At 46.8% G+C, this 17,953-nt stretch overlaps 1 protein-coding gene across 1 annotated transcript in view; it reads left to right on the top strand.

Annotated features, from left to right (window-relative positions):
• The window catches only part of zfyve16 (zinc finger, FYVE domain containing 16), a 96,783-nt gene that overhangs the window by 17,657 nt on the left and 61,173 nt on the right, over positions 1-17,953 (top strand). The window contains exon 3 of the mRNA XM_088630599.1: positions 9,001-9,151. The gene's annotated coding sequence lies outside the window, so the exon portion shown is untranslated. The remainder of the gene's footprint in view (positions 1-9,000; positions 9,152-17,953) is intronic.

Consider the following 17,953-nt stretch of genomic DNA (forward strand, 5'->3'; position numbering starts at 1 on the left):
TCTGCTTTTAACAATGTCGCCGTGGATTGATTAGAGATATCAAGTACATACAAGTCATTTTTTAAATGTTGTAGTTCGTCTTGTAAAAATGTTACGAGTACATCATCTGTCAACAATTACACAGGATCTGTTTCCATATTGCGGATTTTGGTTACGTAATATTATTTTCTAGATTTCACGTTGTGAATATATGATTTGGGCAAACAGAGCCGCAAAGAAGTACATTATGGGTTGTTGGTTTTTTTGCAGTTTTATCTAGAACAAGCGATGCTTAAACCTTTGTCTGATTCTTGTGAAACTATCCACACGACAGTTACAGTACCTAGGAGTTGACTTCAGTGATGTCACCGATGGGATGTTTCTAAAAATCCATCCTCTGTAAGACGTCTTCTCTAGTTGTCCTGCATATGTATTCGCTAATGAAGCTGTGTGTTCTGAGCCTGGATCTCTACATTTCTGTATGAACCAGCTTAGAGGGCTAAAGACAGCTTGTGTTTAAATTGTGTAAGGTAATTTATGCTTCTAAAGTCATGGTCAGCATTTATTGTTGTACTGTGCTGTAAACTTGTTCTGTACCTAGTCACATTATTTTATAGCGTTTTTATAGCTTTATCAAATCTGGTGGCGCTGTGTGTTAGTTTCCTGACTCCCATGTCACATGGTCTGTGATTGAATCCCATGGAACTATCACATTTACAAACATTTCTTTGAAAAAATGAAACGTTTCTCTTGGTCAGAGATTAAATAAAACCTCACTTGCACCAAACAAATTTATATTTCTAAATATCACAACATGATCGAATTTAAGTCTTTTTAATAACAATGAATAGTCACCTATGCGTTACAAAATAAACATTTATATTGATTTGAATCGCATTTTGATTTAAATCGTAAACGCGTGTTTAAATATATGTGTTTAAAAGCGATATACTGTATAAAAGCGCTGATTCTTATGGAGTGTGTTCCGCCGGGGATTCAAAAAAATTATTTTTTTTAATCGCGTATCTAAGGAAAATTGCAGTATAACTTTGTTCATGCACAAAAAGTGGCATGTTACATTATAATTTGGGTGTCTCCTCTTGCCAGAAAGCTCTAAATTGCATTTTGAGTGCGGTTTTTGACTTTTTCTAAATTGCAACCCATAAATAAAGCTGATAAAGCTTAGACTAACTGTATTCTAAACTATTACAACAGCACATTGGACAATGCAACGTAAATTGCAAAAATAGACTTGGAATCTGTCTAAGCCCTCCTACGAAAATTATTTAAACTGCGACACTGATCATTCATCTCTAAATAAACTTTATTTTATATAGCGTTTTAAGCGAATAGGTAATTAGATTGCTCATAAACCGAATCGCTTTTTCTACATAAACACAGCGTGATTGCTCTCTGAAAATGCTTTTCCTTTATATTTAGGCTCAGATTTCAACTATAGATCGTATTATTATAAACTTTCTTGGAAAAAATGTATTTTATGTAAACCATGTTTGCTATTAATTCATTTAGGGCTAAAATACGTTCATTGTCTTCCAATCGAGTCGAGTTGACATTGGAAGCTTGCCACTCCCGGACTGTTAAACCAACGCATTAGCATGTGAAAGCGATTCTATTGAGGGAGGAGCCCAGCTACCACTTAACACTGTACTTCCTACTTTGAAAATACCTGTGAAACCGGTTTAATTCGTCACAGCCAGCACTCCGGCAGAGAGGGGGTTGTACTCGTAAAGTAGAAGCAGGCGAGATTTCCAGCGAAAGACGCCCCCCCCCCAAAAAAAAAAAACCCAGTAAGCAGTAATGCTTTATGTTGAAAATTGAGGTGGATTTTGAGGATGATAAAGAGGATAAACTGGGATGGGAGGAGGGTTTGGTTTTGCATAAGGGGCGGGATTATGATAATTGGAGGAATTTGCGAGAGTATAATGGTTTGATATATTTGATTTTGTATTGTGGTCATTATCTATGTTTTTGGTTGGTATTATGTTTATATGGTTGTTTTTGTTGGTTGGTTGTTATTATGGTTATTAATAATACGATCTATAGTTGAAATCTGAGCCTAAATAAAAAGAAAAAGCAAGTGATTAGGTTTATGAGCAATCTAATTACTTATTCGTTTAAAACGCTATATAAAATAAAGTTTATTATTAATTTGCTAGACAGAGCGGTGAACATTATTATGCATAAGACAAAGATAACGAAATCTGTGTACGCTGTAAGGTTTTTACTTCTTAAACTTTTAAAATACACGTTTCGAATAGAAAGAAATCCTCTTCCTGGTACAGTACTGTATGTATAGCATACCAGCACGTCTTTTTTCTCCAATCAGAGGGGTGTCAGATGGTGTCAGCCAATCACCATTCTGAAGCCCTACCATAATCTCTGGTATGGGGAGACCCCAGAATTCTGTCCCATAGTTTAGACAGATGATAGATACTTTTATTGATCCCGTGAGGGAAATAAAGTAAATCATTTTCATTTAAGGAAATTATTAAACGCTCGGTTAAAAGCAAAGGAGATTGTCTGTTATAGTGGACATAAAAACAAGAGTTCGCTGACATTATATCCTAGAAGACGCAGACCGGCGCCAGACCGGTAAAATGCCTGATGAACTAGGGATTGGACAGTTTCCAAGTGCTTGTACAATCGATGGAAATGTTCAAATAAATGTGCAAAAGAAATAAACAAAATAATCATTTATTTCTTTATCATATTGGCTAGCTAATGTCCTCTCTTTGCTAGTTAGTGGCTGTGTTTCTGCGTTGGGTAGCAACGGGTGACTGTTCTCAGGCGGAAGATGTAAACAGCTTAATTTTCGTGTTAAATAATTTTTAAAAATTAAAATTCATTCTATACAGCAATCACATATTTGGGTACCGTTTCATAAAACTTTCATGCTTAAAATGTTTAGGGAGAAATGGAAGACTGGTGTGTATTTTTTCTTTAAACTATCAAGACCAGCCATACACAGTACAGTTTATGTACATACAGTAATGTTTATGTTCCTAAATTAATATCGTTTATGACCTTCAGATGCGTTATGCTCCTCTTCTTTTTATGCTCAGCTACTAAAATTTCCCTTTAGTGGTAAAATTCCATATAAATATTCAAAACTAAGCGGATTAAAATGTGCACAGTAGAGACATTAAATGATTAAATCTTTTCACTACTAACCAATGCACCACGAGTGCCCGTCGGTCATTTTGGCCAGCCAATCACTTACCGCGGTGCCCTGCGGGTAGGTTACTGTACCGTGGGTTTTTACCGCGCATTTTGAATGGCTGCATCTGTAGGACTCAAAAGTCACCGAACATTTTTCACATTATCTGAGATATAAGATGAATATCAACAACAAGGTCTTTTTCCCCAAGGGAACTGAAAACTACTAAATGTAGCTAGAGAGAAATGAAGGCAGAATTATTCCAAACTCTGAAACAAACCACATTGTCTGTAAGCTTCCTGTCAGTAAAACAGTTTAATCTGTTAAACGTGTAGATATGGCCAAGGAATCTACTACAAATATGAGTGCACAGCTAGCTTGGATAACTCCCAAACTAGTATTTTCTCTTTCCCAGCATGATTAAAATGGCACAGTTTTGTAACCCCATGAGAACAGGAAAGAATACTCATCAATTCTGTACTAGTGACTAAATTTGAAGAGGTTTAACAAGGGAGACACAGCATTCAAGTCTGTGAGAGTATAGGGAGTTTCTATTTCTCCACTACTCTGTTGTTTTTATGATACACTGCAGAAACAAATATGAATGAAGTTACCTTACACAAGCAAAAATAATACAGTGTGTTTCATAATACATGTCAAAAAGGAAATGCTCACTGCAAAGGAGAGAATCTCAAAAATGTTTTAAATTCTCATTTTCACTTCAGACAGCACAATTCTGTAGGTGCTTTCCATTCATTTCCAATGAAACTAAACGATCTACATATGCAGAATGCAATTTTCACTATTTGTTTGTTTGATAAAAAGGTCTAGTGTTTTCAGAGAGTCCTTTGGCTGCAATTTGTTTCATAAATGAATAACTCATAATGGTGCTTGTTTATACATACTGAGCAATTAGGTTACCTATAAACAGTTTTGTGTACAGTTATGTTTTTGGTTACAGATTCCAGTTATTCAAATATTATTTCAGGTGGGTAGCTGCATTAGGTTTCTGTAAATAAATGATTGAACAAATTGTAATTTTAAAATATTTAACCTTTATCAGAGTAAAGAAAATGCTTGTGTATGTAGGGGGGCAATACATCAAATTAAAGCTGCATTTCAAAGTAAAGAGCTAGAAAGAAACAGGAAAAAGCACCTGAAGGAGACCCATGCAATCATGGGGAGAGCACACCGTACAAGCCCTGTGCAGATAGCACTGTGGGAATTAAGCCCAGGGCCCCAGCCCTTTATCATTCTTATTGACTTTCTAAATCATGTGTAATAGTAACAGTGTTTCTACTGCTTTAGTTCTGTTTTCAGGAACTTGTGTTCAGGGACTCTTTAGAGGAGATGAAGATTGTTAAACTCACATTTTAGTTTATTGTTTAGCTACCTGTTGCTCATCAACTCAGGTGTCATATTGCCAGTGATGCAAATAAAGAAATTCTATATTTATTAAAGTTTTTACAGTTGGCATCCCTGATGTTTTGTTTTCAATTTTTACCAAGATACCAGTTTAAGAGTTTGCTGATGAAGCGGCCTTTTCTAAAGGGCATGATAATAACCTCTCTGTAAGTGTATTAAGGTATCTGATAGCATGTCTCCCCTTCGCTGGCACTGCATTGTAATTTAAGGGCTTATCTCCCTTTTGAGTCGACATGCAATGGGGCTTGTCTGTCTCTAACCCCTATAAATCTGAAAGGGTTTGACAGCTCTTATTAATGCAGAAGTAAGGTGGTGCTGGGCACTGATACACTGCCTTTCTGCCTACAAGGAATCCTGAGTCATAACACAGTTACACAATTTTCATTTCCTCTCCACGGATACAAAAGGAATTCTTGGATTTGTTTTCAGACAATACTGTGTGTAAAGAGCCAGTATTGCAGTTGTGCTCGCTCAATGTGTCACTAAATGAAGAGCACAATGGACACTCCATATTTCATGTAATGCAGGGAGCATTTAATTTACCATCTGTATTTCCTTGCCAAATTATTCTACTAATAAAACTGAGCATTAACCTGCTGTATTTGATAAGCCTGCAAAACAAAAAAAAAAACCCCGCTATCTGGCGAAATAGAGACATTCTTTATGGTTGCACATCAAGAGCCAGTGTAATAAAATGTTTTGCCTACGTTGTACACAAATAGGTAACAATGTACTGAAAAACAACAGGATTGCACACTTAACAGTGTGATGGAATACATTGAATCAGGAAATAGATTAGCAAGAGCCCAGTGTGGGGTAGAACAACTGGAATTCTAAAAACAAACTTACATTCATGCACCTCTTCTCATCTGAAGAGATACCAAAGCACTTCACAACGGCAGCCAGGCCATGCATAGAAGAGTCAAGTACAGCACGGTCTACTCCATGGTGAAACGGCATTAGTTTAAAATTGACAGCTTGTCTTTCTCCGGCTTTTGTTTGGCTTGATTCGCTTCACTACTATCTTTCGTTTTCCCAGTTATTGCTTCTCAAGTCACTTGTGATGTAAACTAGAAAAGAGATGGCTGCTGTTGGCCCTAGAAAATCACAGCTCAATCACTGGCTCTGTTGAACCCCTTAAATCACCTCTTTCATTTTAAATAGTTAATGTCAATCAATTGACAATGAGGCAACCTGTTTTGTTACCTCTCCCTGAACGTCACAACATTCTGTAATTTTACATCATTGTTATCGGCAAAGTATAGATATTTAGACAGTTATGCTCTGGTATTTTTGTTAACTAATATAATCTAAAGTATGCTGTATATGACATCTAGCAGCATGGCGACACAGTGGTTGGCTTTGCTGCACTGGGACTGTGGGGTGCTATCTGTGTGGATATTGCAAGCTCTCCCAGTGTTGGCCAGGGTTTTCTCCAGGTGCTCTGGTTTCCTCCCGTAGTCCAAACACGTGCTAGTAGGTTTATTGCCTTCTGGAAGAATTGACAGTGTGCATGTCGGTGTTTGTGATAATGACAATGATTCTTTATTAGCCCTATACAATTTCTTGCATTAGGAATTCGTCTTTTCGCATGCCCCAGCTTTTCTCCATGAGACACAGACACACAGACAGGGAGAGAAGCTGGGGTATGCGAAAAGACGAATTCCTAATGCAAGAAATTGCATTAGCGCAGGGTCAGCCATTATACGGCGCCCCTGGAGCATCTGGGGTTAAGGGCCTTGCTCAGGGGCCCAACGGAGTAGGATTCCTCTGCCGGCTGCGGGATTTGAACCGGCAACCTTCCAGTCACAGGCGCAGATCCTGAGCCACAGAGCCACCGCTCCGCATGTTGTGTCTAAATGTCTGTCCTGCGATGGACTGGTGTCCTGATTTGCAGTGGTTGCTTACATGGATGATTATGTATGAATGAGTATATAGAAAGTCTGCTATTTAACTGATGTTTCTTGTTTTTACTAAGCAAAGTACAGTCATATATACGGTAAAAATGAATTTTCTTTCAATAAAGAAAATAGTCATTCAGAGTTGATTGGGAAAGTAGTGACCGAGCAGCCTGTGTGCTTAATTTAGGAGTTTTTTTTAATTTAGAAGGCATCTTAAATTTAGAGGTAATTTTACATATCAGGGTTGTACACAGAATCATTACATAAACTCATTGCTGTTGATTTAAATACTCCTTCGTGTATTTAGAAGCTCCAAATCTAAGAGTAATTTAGGTTCCCCTACAGCAGTGTTGGACATCTTCTGGCCCTGACAGTTGTTAACTTATGCCTGTACATATAATTTAGACAATTGTACTATCCTTCTAGATAGGGTATAGAATATCATTCCCCATATTGAATGTAGATGCCTACATTAAACATGTCAGAATTTCACAAAAGAACTAGTATACTATAGTTTAATAGTTTTCATCAGCAGTTGAGTAGGAATGATAACAGTGCTAGTGTGTTTGAGTGCACAATGAAAATAACAAACAAAGCATACATATTCATGAGAAGTCACAAAAATTATGTACTGCACATAAGTAACTGTTGCTCGACGAGCACAGAGACTTATAATTAGTACTGTATTTTTATTGATTTGTATTTATAAAAATCTAATTCCAATTTTTACTGTTAATTGAGAGATTCCTGGGTGGGCACTCAAGTCATGGCAGGAAGAAGCTGAAAATCTATTTATGGATTTCAAAGTCTAATAAAATCAATAATATTGATTGGGGAATTGCAGATGGGGACAAATTTTCACTTGTCCTAAGGTTTTTGACACCTGCATTAGGATTATTAGTTTTGTGTGCAACCACACCAGTTCCTGTTTCTAGCTGAGAAGCCTACCTAATTTGTTTTTCTTACGGCTTTGGCTTGCACAGTCCATGGGAGATCAGATTATCTGAGCAGCAGTACAGGATCCTCGAAATATTAAATACACTGGTATTTGAATAATGATAGGCTGTATGTATTGACTTTATTGACACAGCTTGTTTACAAAGAAAGCTTACTATAACAATCCTGTGAAATATTTAGATTGTCTTGTCCTAATGTTTGGTTAAATGGTCTGTGGTAATACTGACTTAAGTATGCTTCAACTCCTTACAAATAAATGCATAAACAGCTCAGGTCAGTTTTAAATTTAATGTTCTTCAATTGTTTAGTTAAAGTCTGGTTTTCACCTCTTAAATGTCTGACTTTCCATCAACTGTATGTTCCAGGTTAATTAAATACTAATACATTTCCAACAATGTTGTTTATTTTTTATCTTCTCTGATAATGTATCTCATCTAGACTAATTGTCAATCAGGTGAAAAATGCTGTTGGAATGACCAGTGTAGGGTTTGGGTTCCAAGAAGCATTAAGTGTAGATGTAGTGTTGACAGATACCAAAGACAGCTGAGCCCAGACCTCTGAGGTCACTTCTGAGCATCACAAATGTCTAGTGTGGAAATGCTTACCCTAACCCTAGCTGGGGTTTCAGCAGAGCAATCGTACAGTCTGTTGCTAAAGCACTCCAGTCTACTGTTCTTTGAAAATGTTCCCCAAATCAAATAAAAAAAATTCACAAACAATCAAATCCACTGAAAAATGCTCTTGGAAATGTATGTTCTCCAATAATGTATCTTATCTAGACAAATTGTCAGTTAGCTGAAAAAGGCTGTAAAATGGTGTTGGAATGAGGGTGTATTTCAGGTCAAAGTTAGGGTTTGGGTTCCAAGCACGGTGCAAATTACAGGGGTGCTTAGCTGAGCAAGGCACGAGCTCCCCTGAAGAGACCATTTTGTGAAATTTGGGGGGGGTCTCTGAAATATGGAGACCGACAATTTAAGAAATCTCCTATTTATATCTCACTTTTTTCCAGTATAGACTACATTAATATTTGTGTTTTGAGTGTGTTGTTGCCATAGAAATAGCTAAGCAACTTAATGCTGTTACTGATCAAGGCCATGGCGGCTCGGCTCCAAAAGTAGGCAACGTTTCGTCTTCAGATTTTCACCTAACAAGCAGACCAACTAACGAATAACTCTTGGTTAAGTTTTCTAAAAAAAAAGGCCCACAGTGAACTTGCAGAGAAAATGTCCAGTGACATTAGTTTTTCTCTGTAAGTTACTCTGAAGCAACGACGATGCCCAAGAGAAAACGGGGAACTTTACTTGCTAGTCTTGGGTTCAATCGTAAAACTGTGGGTTCAAAACTTAACCCATGGGCTTTCGTTAAGAATGGAAACTTGGCATTCACAATATGCAGAGATGTAAAGGGTCTTCTGCTGTCAGACAACGCACTTGGCGTACATTTATCTGAGGAGTGGATTACTTCAAGAAATAGCAGTTTAATTCAGATCTGCCTATGTGGTGGCCAAGGATAGACTAGCTTCTAAAAAGTTAACTCCTCACTCTCCTCACTTCTTTTTAGTGATCTGAAGGGACCTCCTTTGGAGAGATTCGATCTCGTGCCTTTCTGTCATCTTGGATTAAAGCAGTCCACCGCTCGTCCACTTCATGGGCAAAAGGACAGACACTGAAGGCAGCTGAGCCCAGACCTCTGTGGTCACTTCTATTTTAAGGTAAGAGTAACTCCTGTTAAATTTTAGCAACATAATCTGATGCTCACTTTATATGCCTTAGTTGACTGGCCCTTCATGTGTGATGTGTCCCCCCCAGGGGGAACCCTGGTTCCAAGAAGCATTAAATGCAAATTGCACTTATACATCTACTTGCATGTTAAATGAGAGGATTGTGAGTTTACCATGATGGAAAGGATTTCTTGCAACATTTGATCCGACTCAGTTCCAGAATACAATTGCGCAACTGCACAATACGCACTATAAGCCACCAACAGTGTGGGGGGAGAAAAAAGCAGAGGAGGGAGCACGTTTTCACTTATCCTCAAGTTTGCTTGGGACACAATGCAGCGCTGAGCATCACAAATGAGATGCTTCTCTCTCGGTCTGTGTGTCAGTGTCTCATGGAGAGGAAGCTGGGGTTTGCGAAAGGACGAATTCCTAATGCAACAAATTGTATAGGGCTAATAAAGTTATGTTAAATGTCTGGTGTGAGAATGCTAACCCCATCCCCAGCTGGGGTTTCAACGGAGCAGTCATAAATTGGTTCTCTGAAGCACTCCAGCCTACAGGTTTGTCAGCATGTTCCCCAAGCCTCACATTCAGCGTCGAAACTGCACACATCCACTGTAAAAAGCAGATGAAAAGAATTTCTTGCAACATTTGATCCAACTCGGTTCCGGAATACAATAGCGCAACTGCGCAATACGCACTATAAGCCACTAACAGTGTGGGGGGAGAAAAAAGCAGAGGAGGGAGCACGTTTTCACTTGTCCTCAAGTTTGCTTGGGACACAATGCAGCGCTGAGAATCACAAATGAGATGCTTCTCTCTCGGTATGTGTGTCAGTGTCTCATGGAGAGCAAGTTGGGGTATGCGAAAGGATGAATTCCTAATGCAAAAAATTGTATAGGGCTAATAAAGTTATGTTAAATGTCTGGTGTGAGAATGCTAACCCCATCCCCAGCTGGGGTTTCAACGGAGCAGTCATAAATTGGTTCTCTGAAGCACTCCAGCCTACAGGTTTGTCAGCATGTTCCCCAAGCCTCACATTCAGCGTCGAAACCGCACACATCCACTGTAAAAAGCAGACGAAAAAGATTTCTTGCAACATTTGATCGGACTCCGTTCCGGAATACAATTGCACAATTGCGCAATACGCACTATAACCACCAACAGTCTGGGGGGAGAAAAAAGCGGAGGAGGGACTACATTTTCACTTGTCCTCAAGTTTGCTTGGGACACAATCCAGCTCTGAGCATCACAAATGCCTGGTGTGAGAATGCTAACCCCATCCCCAGCTGGGGTTTCAACGGAGCAGTCATACATTCGTTCTCTGAAGCACTCCTGCCTACCATTTTGTCAAAATGCTCCCCAAGCCTCACATTCGGCGTCGAAATCGCACACATCCACTGTAAAAGCAGACAAAAATGATTTCTTGCAACGTTTGATCCGACTCCCCTGTTCCGGAACACGATTGCGCAACTGCGCAGTCCGCACTCGACCCCGCACTCGGTCCGACTCCCCTGTTCCGGAACACGATTGCGCAACTGCGCAGTCCGCACTCGACCCCGCACTCGGTCCGACTCCCCTGTTCCGGAACACGATTGCGCAACTGCGCAGTCCGCACTCGACCCCGCACTCGGTCCGACTCCCCTGTTCCGGAACACGATTGCGCAACTGCGCAGTCCGCACTCGACCCCGCACTCGGTCCGACTCCCCTGTTCCGGAACACGATTGCGCAACTGCGCAGTCCGCACTAGACGCCGCACTCGGTCCGACTCCCCTGTTCCGGAACACGATTGCGCAACTGCGCAGTCCGCACTCGACGCCGCACTCGGTCCGACTCCCCTGTTCCGGAACACGATTGCGCAACTGCGCAGTCCGCACTAGACCCCGCGCTCGGTCCGACTCCCCTGTTCCGGAACACGATTGCGCAACTGCGCAGTCCGCACTCGACCCCGCGCTCGGTCCGACTCCCCTGTTCCGGAACACGATTGCGCAACTGCGCAGTCCGCACTCGACCCCGCGCTCGGTCCGACGACTCCGTTCCGGAGCACGATTGCGCAACTGCGCAGTCCGCACTCGACGCCGCACTCGGTCCGACTCCCCTGTTCCGGAACACGATAGCGCAACTGCGCAATACGCACTTTAAACCACCAACACTCTGGGGGGAGAAAAAAGCAGAGGAGGGAGCACGTTTTCACTTGTCCTCAAGTTTGCTTGGGACACAATCCAGCTCTGAGCATCACAAATGCCTGGTGTGAGAATGCTAACCCCATCCCCAGCTGGGGTTTCAACGGAGCTGTTATACATTCGTTCTCTGAAGCACTCCAGCCCACATTTTTGTCAACATGTTCCCCAAGCCTCACATTCGGCGTCGAAACCGCACACATCCACTGTAAAAAGCAGACGAAAAGGATTTCTTGCAACATTTGATCCAACTCAGTTCCAGAATACAATAGCGCAACTGTGCAATACGCAGTATAAGCCATTAACTGTGTGGGGGGAGAAAAAAGCAGAGGAGGGAGCACGTTTTCACTTGTCCTCAAGTTTGCTTGGGACACAATGCAGCGCTGAGAATCACAAATGAGATGCTTCTCTCTCGGTATGTGTGTCAGTGTCTCATGGAGAGCAAGCTGGGGTATGCGAAAGGATGAATTCCTAATGCAAAAAATTGTATAGGGCTAATAAAGTTATGTTAAATGTCTGGTGTGAGAATGCTAACCCCATCCCCAGCCGGAGTTTCAACGGAGCAGTCATACATTGGTTCTCTGAAGCACTCCAGCCTACAGGTTTGTCAGCATGTTCCCCAAGCCTCACATTCAGCGTCGAAACCGCACACATCCACTGTAAAAAGCAGACGAAAAAGATTTCTTGCAACATTTGATCGGACTCCGTTCCGGAATACAATTGCACAATTGCGCAATACGCACTATAACCACCAACAGTCTGGGGGGAGAAAAAAGCGGAGGAGGGACTACATTTTCACTTGTCCTCAAGTTTGCTTGGGACACAATCCAGCTCTGAGCATCACAAATGCCTGGTGTGAGAATGCTAACCCCATCCCCAGCTGGGGTTTCAACGGAGCAGTCATACATTCGTTCTCTGAAGCACTCCTGCCTACCATTTTGTCAAAATGCTCCCCAAGCCTCACATTCGGCGTCGAAATCGTACACATCCACTGTAAAAGCAGACGAAAATGATTTCTTGCAACGTTTGATCCGACTCCCCTGTTCCGGAACCCGATTGCGCAACTGCGCAGTCCGCACTCGACCCCGCACTCGGTCCGACTCCCCTGTTCCGGAACCCGATTGCGCAACTGCGCAGTCCGCACTCGACCCCGCACTCGGTCCGACTCCCCTGTTCCGGAACCCGATTGCGCAACTGCGCAGTCCGCACTCGACGCCGCACTCGGTCCGACTCCCCTGTTCCGGAACCCGATTGCGCAACTGCGCAGTCCGCACTCGACCCCGCACTCGGTCCGACTCCCCTGTTCCGGAACCCGATTGCGCAACTGCGCAGTCCGCACTCGACCCCGCACTCGGTCCGACTCCCCTGTTCCGGAACCCGATTGCGCAACTGCGCAGTCCGCACTCGACCCCGCACTCGGTCCGACTCCCCTGTTCCGGAACCCGATTGCGCAACTGCGCAGTCCGCACTCGACCCCGAAACTCGGTCCGACTCCCCTGTTCCGGAACCCGATTGCGCAACTGCGCAGTCCGCACTCGACCCCGCACTCGGTCCGACTCCCCTGTTCCGGAACCCGATTGCGCAACTGCGCAGTCCGCACTCGACGCCGCACTCGGTCCGACTCCCCTGTTCCGGAACCCGATTGCGCAACTGCGCAGTCCGCACTCGACGCCGCACTCGGTCCGACTCCCCTGTTCCGGAACCCGATTGCGCAACTGCGCAGTCCGCACTCGACCCCGCACTCGGTCCGACTCCCCTGTTCCGGAACCCGATTGCGCAACTGCGCAGTCCGCACTCGACGCCGCACTCGGTCCGACTCCCCTGTTCCGGAACCCGATTGCGCAACTGCGCAGTCCGCACTCGACCCCGCACTCGGTCCGACTCCCCTGTTCCGGAACCCGATTGCGCAACTGCGCAGTCCGCACTCGACCCCGCACTCGGTCCGACTCCCCTGTTCCGGAACCCGATTGCGCAACTGCGCAGTCCGCACTCGACCCCGCACTCGGTCCGACTCCCCTGTTCCGGAACCCGATTGCGCAACTGCGCAGTCCGCACTCGACCCCGCACTCGGTCCGACTCCCCTGTTCCGGAACCCGATTGCGCAACTGCGCAGTCCGCACTCGACCCCGCACTCGGTCCGACTCCCCTGTTCCGGAACCCGATTGCGCAACTGCGCAGTCCGCACTCGACCCCGCACTCGGTCCGACTCCCCTGTTCCGGAACCCGATTGCGCCACTGCGCAGTCCGCACTCGACCCCGCACTCGGTCCGACTCCCCTGTTCCGGAACCCGATTGCGCCACTGCGCAGTCCGCACTAGACGCCGCACTCGGTCCGACTCCCCTGTTCCGGAACCCGATTGCGCCACTGCGCAGTCCGCACTCGACCCCGCACTCGGTCCGACTCCCCTGTTCCGGAACCCGATTGCGCAACTGCGCAGTCCGCACTCGACCCCGCACTCGGTCCGACTCCCCTGTTCCGGAACCCGATTGCGCAACTGCGCAGTCCGCACTCGACCCCGCACTCGGTCCGACTCCCCTGTTCCGGAACCCGATAGCGCAACTGCGCAATACGCACTTTAAACCACCAACACTCTGGGGGGAGAAAAATGCAGAGGAGGGAGCACGTTTTCACTTGTCCTCAAGTTTTCTTGGGACACAATCCAGCTCTGAGCATCACAAATGCCTGGTGTGAGAATGCTAACCCCATCCCCAGCTGGGGTTTCAACGGAGCAGTCATACATTCGTTCTCTGAAGCACTCCTGCCTACCATTTTGTCAAAATGCTCCCCAAGCCTCACATTCGGCGTCGAAATCGTACACATCTAGTGTAAAAGCAGACGAAAATGATTTCTTGCAACGTTTGATCCGACTCCCCTGTTCCGGAACCCGATTGCGCAACTGCGCAGTCCGCACTCGACCCCGCACTCGGTCCGACTCCCCTGTTCCGGAACCCGATTGCGCAACTGCGCAGTCCGCACTCGACCCCGCACTCGGTCCGACTCCCCTGTTCCGGAACCCGATTGCGCAACTGCGCAGTCCGCACTCGACCCAGCACTCGGTCCGACTCCCCTGTTCCGGAACCCGATTGCGCAACTGCGCAGTCCGCACTCGACCCCGCACTCGGTCCGACTCCCCTGTTCCGGAACCCGATTGCGCAACTGCGCAGTCCGCACTAGACGCCGCACTCGGTCCGACTCCCCTGTTCCGGAACCCGATTGCGCAACTGCGCAGTCCGCACTCGACCCCGCACTCGGTCCGACTCCCCTGTTCCGGAACCCGATTGCGCAACTGCGCAGTCCGCACTCGACCCCGCACTCGGTCCGACTCCCCTGTTCCGGAACCCGATTGCGCAACTGCGCAGTCCGCACTCGACCCCGCACTCGGTCCGACTCCCCTGTTCCGGAACACGATTGCGCAACTGCGCAGTCCGCACTCGACCCCGCACTCGGTCCGACTCCCCTGTTCCGGAACCCGATTGCGCAACTGCGCAGTCCGCACTCGACCCCGCACTCGGTCCGACTCCCCTGTTCCGGAACCCGATTGCGCAACTGCGCAGTCCGCACTCGACCCCGCACTCGGTCCGACTCCCCTGTTCCGGAACCCGATTGCGCAACTGCGCAGTCCGCACTCGACCCCGCACTCGGTCCGACTCCCCTGTTCCGGAACCCGATTGCGCAACTGCGCAGTCCGCACTCGACCCCGCACTCGGTCCGACTCCCCTGTTCCGGAACCCGATTGCGCAACTGCGCAGTCCGCACTCGACCCCGCACTCGGTCCGACTCCCCTGTTCCGGAACCCGATAGCGCAACTGCGCAATACGCACTCTAAACCACCAACACTCTGGGGGGAGAAAAATGCAGAGGAGGGAGCACGTTTTCACTTGTCCTCAAGTTTTCTTGGGACACAATCCAGCTCTGAGCATCACAAATGCCTGGTGTGAGAATGCTAACCCCATCCCCAGCTGGGGTTTCAACGGAGCTGTTATACATTCGTTCTCTGAAGCACTCCAGCCCACATTTTTGTCAACATGTTCCCCAAGCCTCACATTCGGCGTCGAAACCGCACACATCCACTGTAAAAAGCAGACGAATAGGATTTCTTGCAACATTTGATCCAACTCAGTTCCAGAATACAATAGCGCAACTGTGCAATACGCAGTATAAGCCATTAACTGTGTGGGGGGAGAAAAAAGCAGAGGAGGGAGCACGTTTTCACTTGTCCTCAAGTTTGCTTGGGACACAATGCAGCGCTGAGAATCACAAATGATATGCTTCTCTCTCGGTATGTGTGTCAGTGTCTCATGGAGAGCAAGCTGGGGTATGCGAAAGGATGAATTCCTAATGCAAAAAATTGTATAGGGCTAATAAAGTTATGTTAAATGTCTGGTGTGAGAATGCTAACCCCATCCCCAGCCGGAGTTTCAACGGAGCAGTCATACATTGGTTCTCTGAAGCACTCCAGCCTACAGGTTTGTCAGCATGTTCCCCAAGCCTCACATTCAGCGTCGAAACCGCACACATCCACTGTAAAAAGCAGACGAAAAAGATTTCTTGCAACATTTGATCGGACTCCGTTCCGGAATACAATTGCACAATTGCGCAATACGCACTATAACCACCAACAGTCTGGGGGGAGAAAAAAGCGGAGGAGGGACTACATTTTCACTTGTCCTCAAGTTTGCTTGGGACACAATCCAGCTCTGAGCATCACAAATGCCTGGTGTGAGAATGCTAACCCCATCCCCAGCTGGGGTTTCAACAGAGCAGTCATACATTCGTTCTCTGAAGCACTCCTGCCTACCATTTTGTCAAAATGCTCCCCAAGCCTCACATTCGGCGTCGAAATCGTACACATCCACTGTAAAAGCAGACGAAAATGATTTCTTGCAACGTTTGATCCGACTCCCCTGTTCCTGAACCCGATTGCGCAACTGCGCAGTCCGCACTAGACCCCGCACTCGGTCCGACTCCCCTGTTCCGGAACCCGATTGCGCAACTGCGCAGTCCGCACTCGACCCCGCACTCGGTCCGACTCCCCTGTTCCGGAACCCGATTGCGCAACTGCGCAGTCCGCACTCGACCCCGCACTCGGTCCGACTCCCCTGTTCCGGAACCCGATTGCGCAACTGCGCAGTCCGCACTCGACCCCGCACTCGGTCCGACTCCCCTGTTCCGGAACCCGATTGCGCAACTGCGCAGTCCGCACTCGACCCCGCACTCGGTCCGACTCCCCTGTTCCGGAACCCGATTGCGCAACTGCGCAGTCCGCACTCGACCCCGCACTCGGTCCGACTCCCCTGTTCCGGAACCCGATTGCGCAACTGCGCAGTCCGCACTCGACCCCGCACTCGGTCCGACTCCCCTGTTCCGGAACCCGATTGCGCAACTGCGCAGTCCGCACTCGACCCCGCACTCGGTCCGACTCCCCTGTTCCGGAACACGATTGCGCAACTGCGCAGTCCGCACTCGACCCCGCACTCGGTCCGACTCCCCTGTTCCGGAACAAGATTGCGCAACTGCGCAGTCCGCACTCGACCCCGCACTCGGTCCGACTCCCCTGTTCCGGAACCCGATTGCGCAACTGCGCAGTCCGCACTCGACCCCGCACTCGGTCCGACTCCCCTGTTCCGGAACCCGATTGCGCAACTGCGCAGTCCGCACTCGACCCCGCACTCGGTCCGACTCCCCTGTTCCGGAACCCGATTGCGCAACTGCGCAGTCCGCACTCGACCCCGCACTCGGTCCGACTCCCCTGTTCCGGAACCCGATTGCGCAACTGCGCAGTCCGCACTCGACCCCGCACTCGGTCCGACTCCCCTGTTCCGGAACCCGATTGCGCAACTGCGCAGTCCGCACTCGACCCCGCACTCGGTCCGACTCCCCTGTTCCGGAACCCGATTGCGCAACTGCGCAGTCCGCACTCGACCCCGCACTCGGTCCGACTCCCCTGTTCCGGAACCCGATAGCGCAACTGCGCAGTCCGCACTCGACCCCGCACTCGGTCCGACTCCCCTGTTCCGGAACCCGATAGCGCAACTGCGCAATACGCACTTTAAACCACCAACACTCTGGGGGGAGAAAAATGCAGAGGAGGGAGCACGTTTTCACTTGTCCTCAAGTTTTCTTGGGACACAATCCAGCTCTGAGCATCACAAATGCCTGGTGTGAGAATGCTAACCCCATCCCCAGCTGGGGTTTCAACGGAGCTGTTATACATTCGTTCTCTGAAGCACTCCAGCCCACATTTTTGTCAACATGTTCCCCAAGCCTCACATTCAGCGTCGAAACCGCACACATCCACTGTAAAAAGCAGACGAATAGGATTTCTTGCAACATTTGATCCAACTCAGTTCCAGAATACAATAGCGCAACTGTGCAATACGCAGTATAAGCCATTAACTGTGTGGGGGGAGAAAAAAGCAGAGGAGGGAGCACGTTTTCACTTGTCCTCAAGTTTGCTTGGGACACAATGCAGCGCTGAGAATCACAAATGATATGCTTCTCTCTCGGTATGTGTGTCAGTGTCTCATGGAGAGCAAGCTGGGGTATGCGAAAGGATGAATTCCTAATGCAAAAAATTGTATAGGGCTAATAAAGTTATGTTAAATGTCTGG

Source organism: Lepisosteus platostomus, chromosome 4 (genome assembly GCF_059453375.1).
Source record: "Lepisosteus platostomus isolate fLepPlt1 chromosome 4, fLepPlt1.hap1, whole genome shotgun sequence".
In the NCBI taxonomy this organism is placed as follows: Eukaryota; Metazoa; Chordata; class Actinopteri; order Semionotiformes; family Lepisosteidae; genus Lepisosteus; species Lepisosteus platostomus.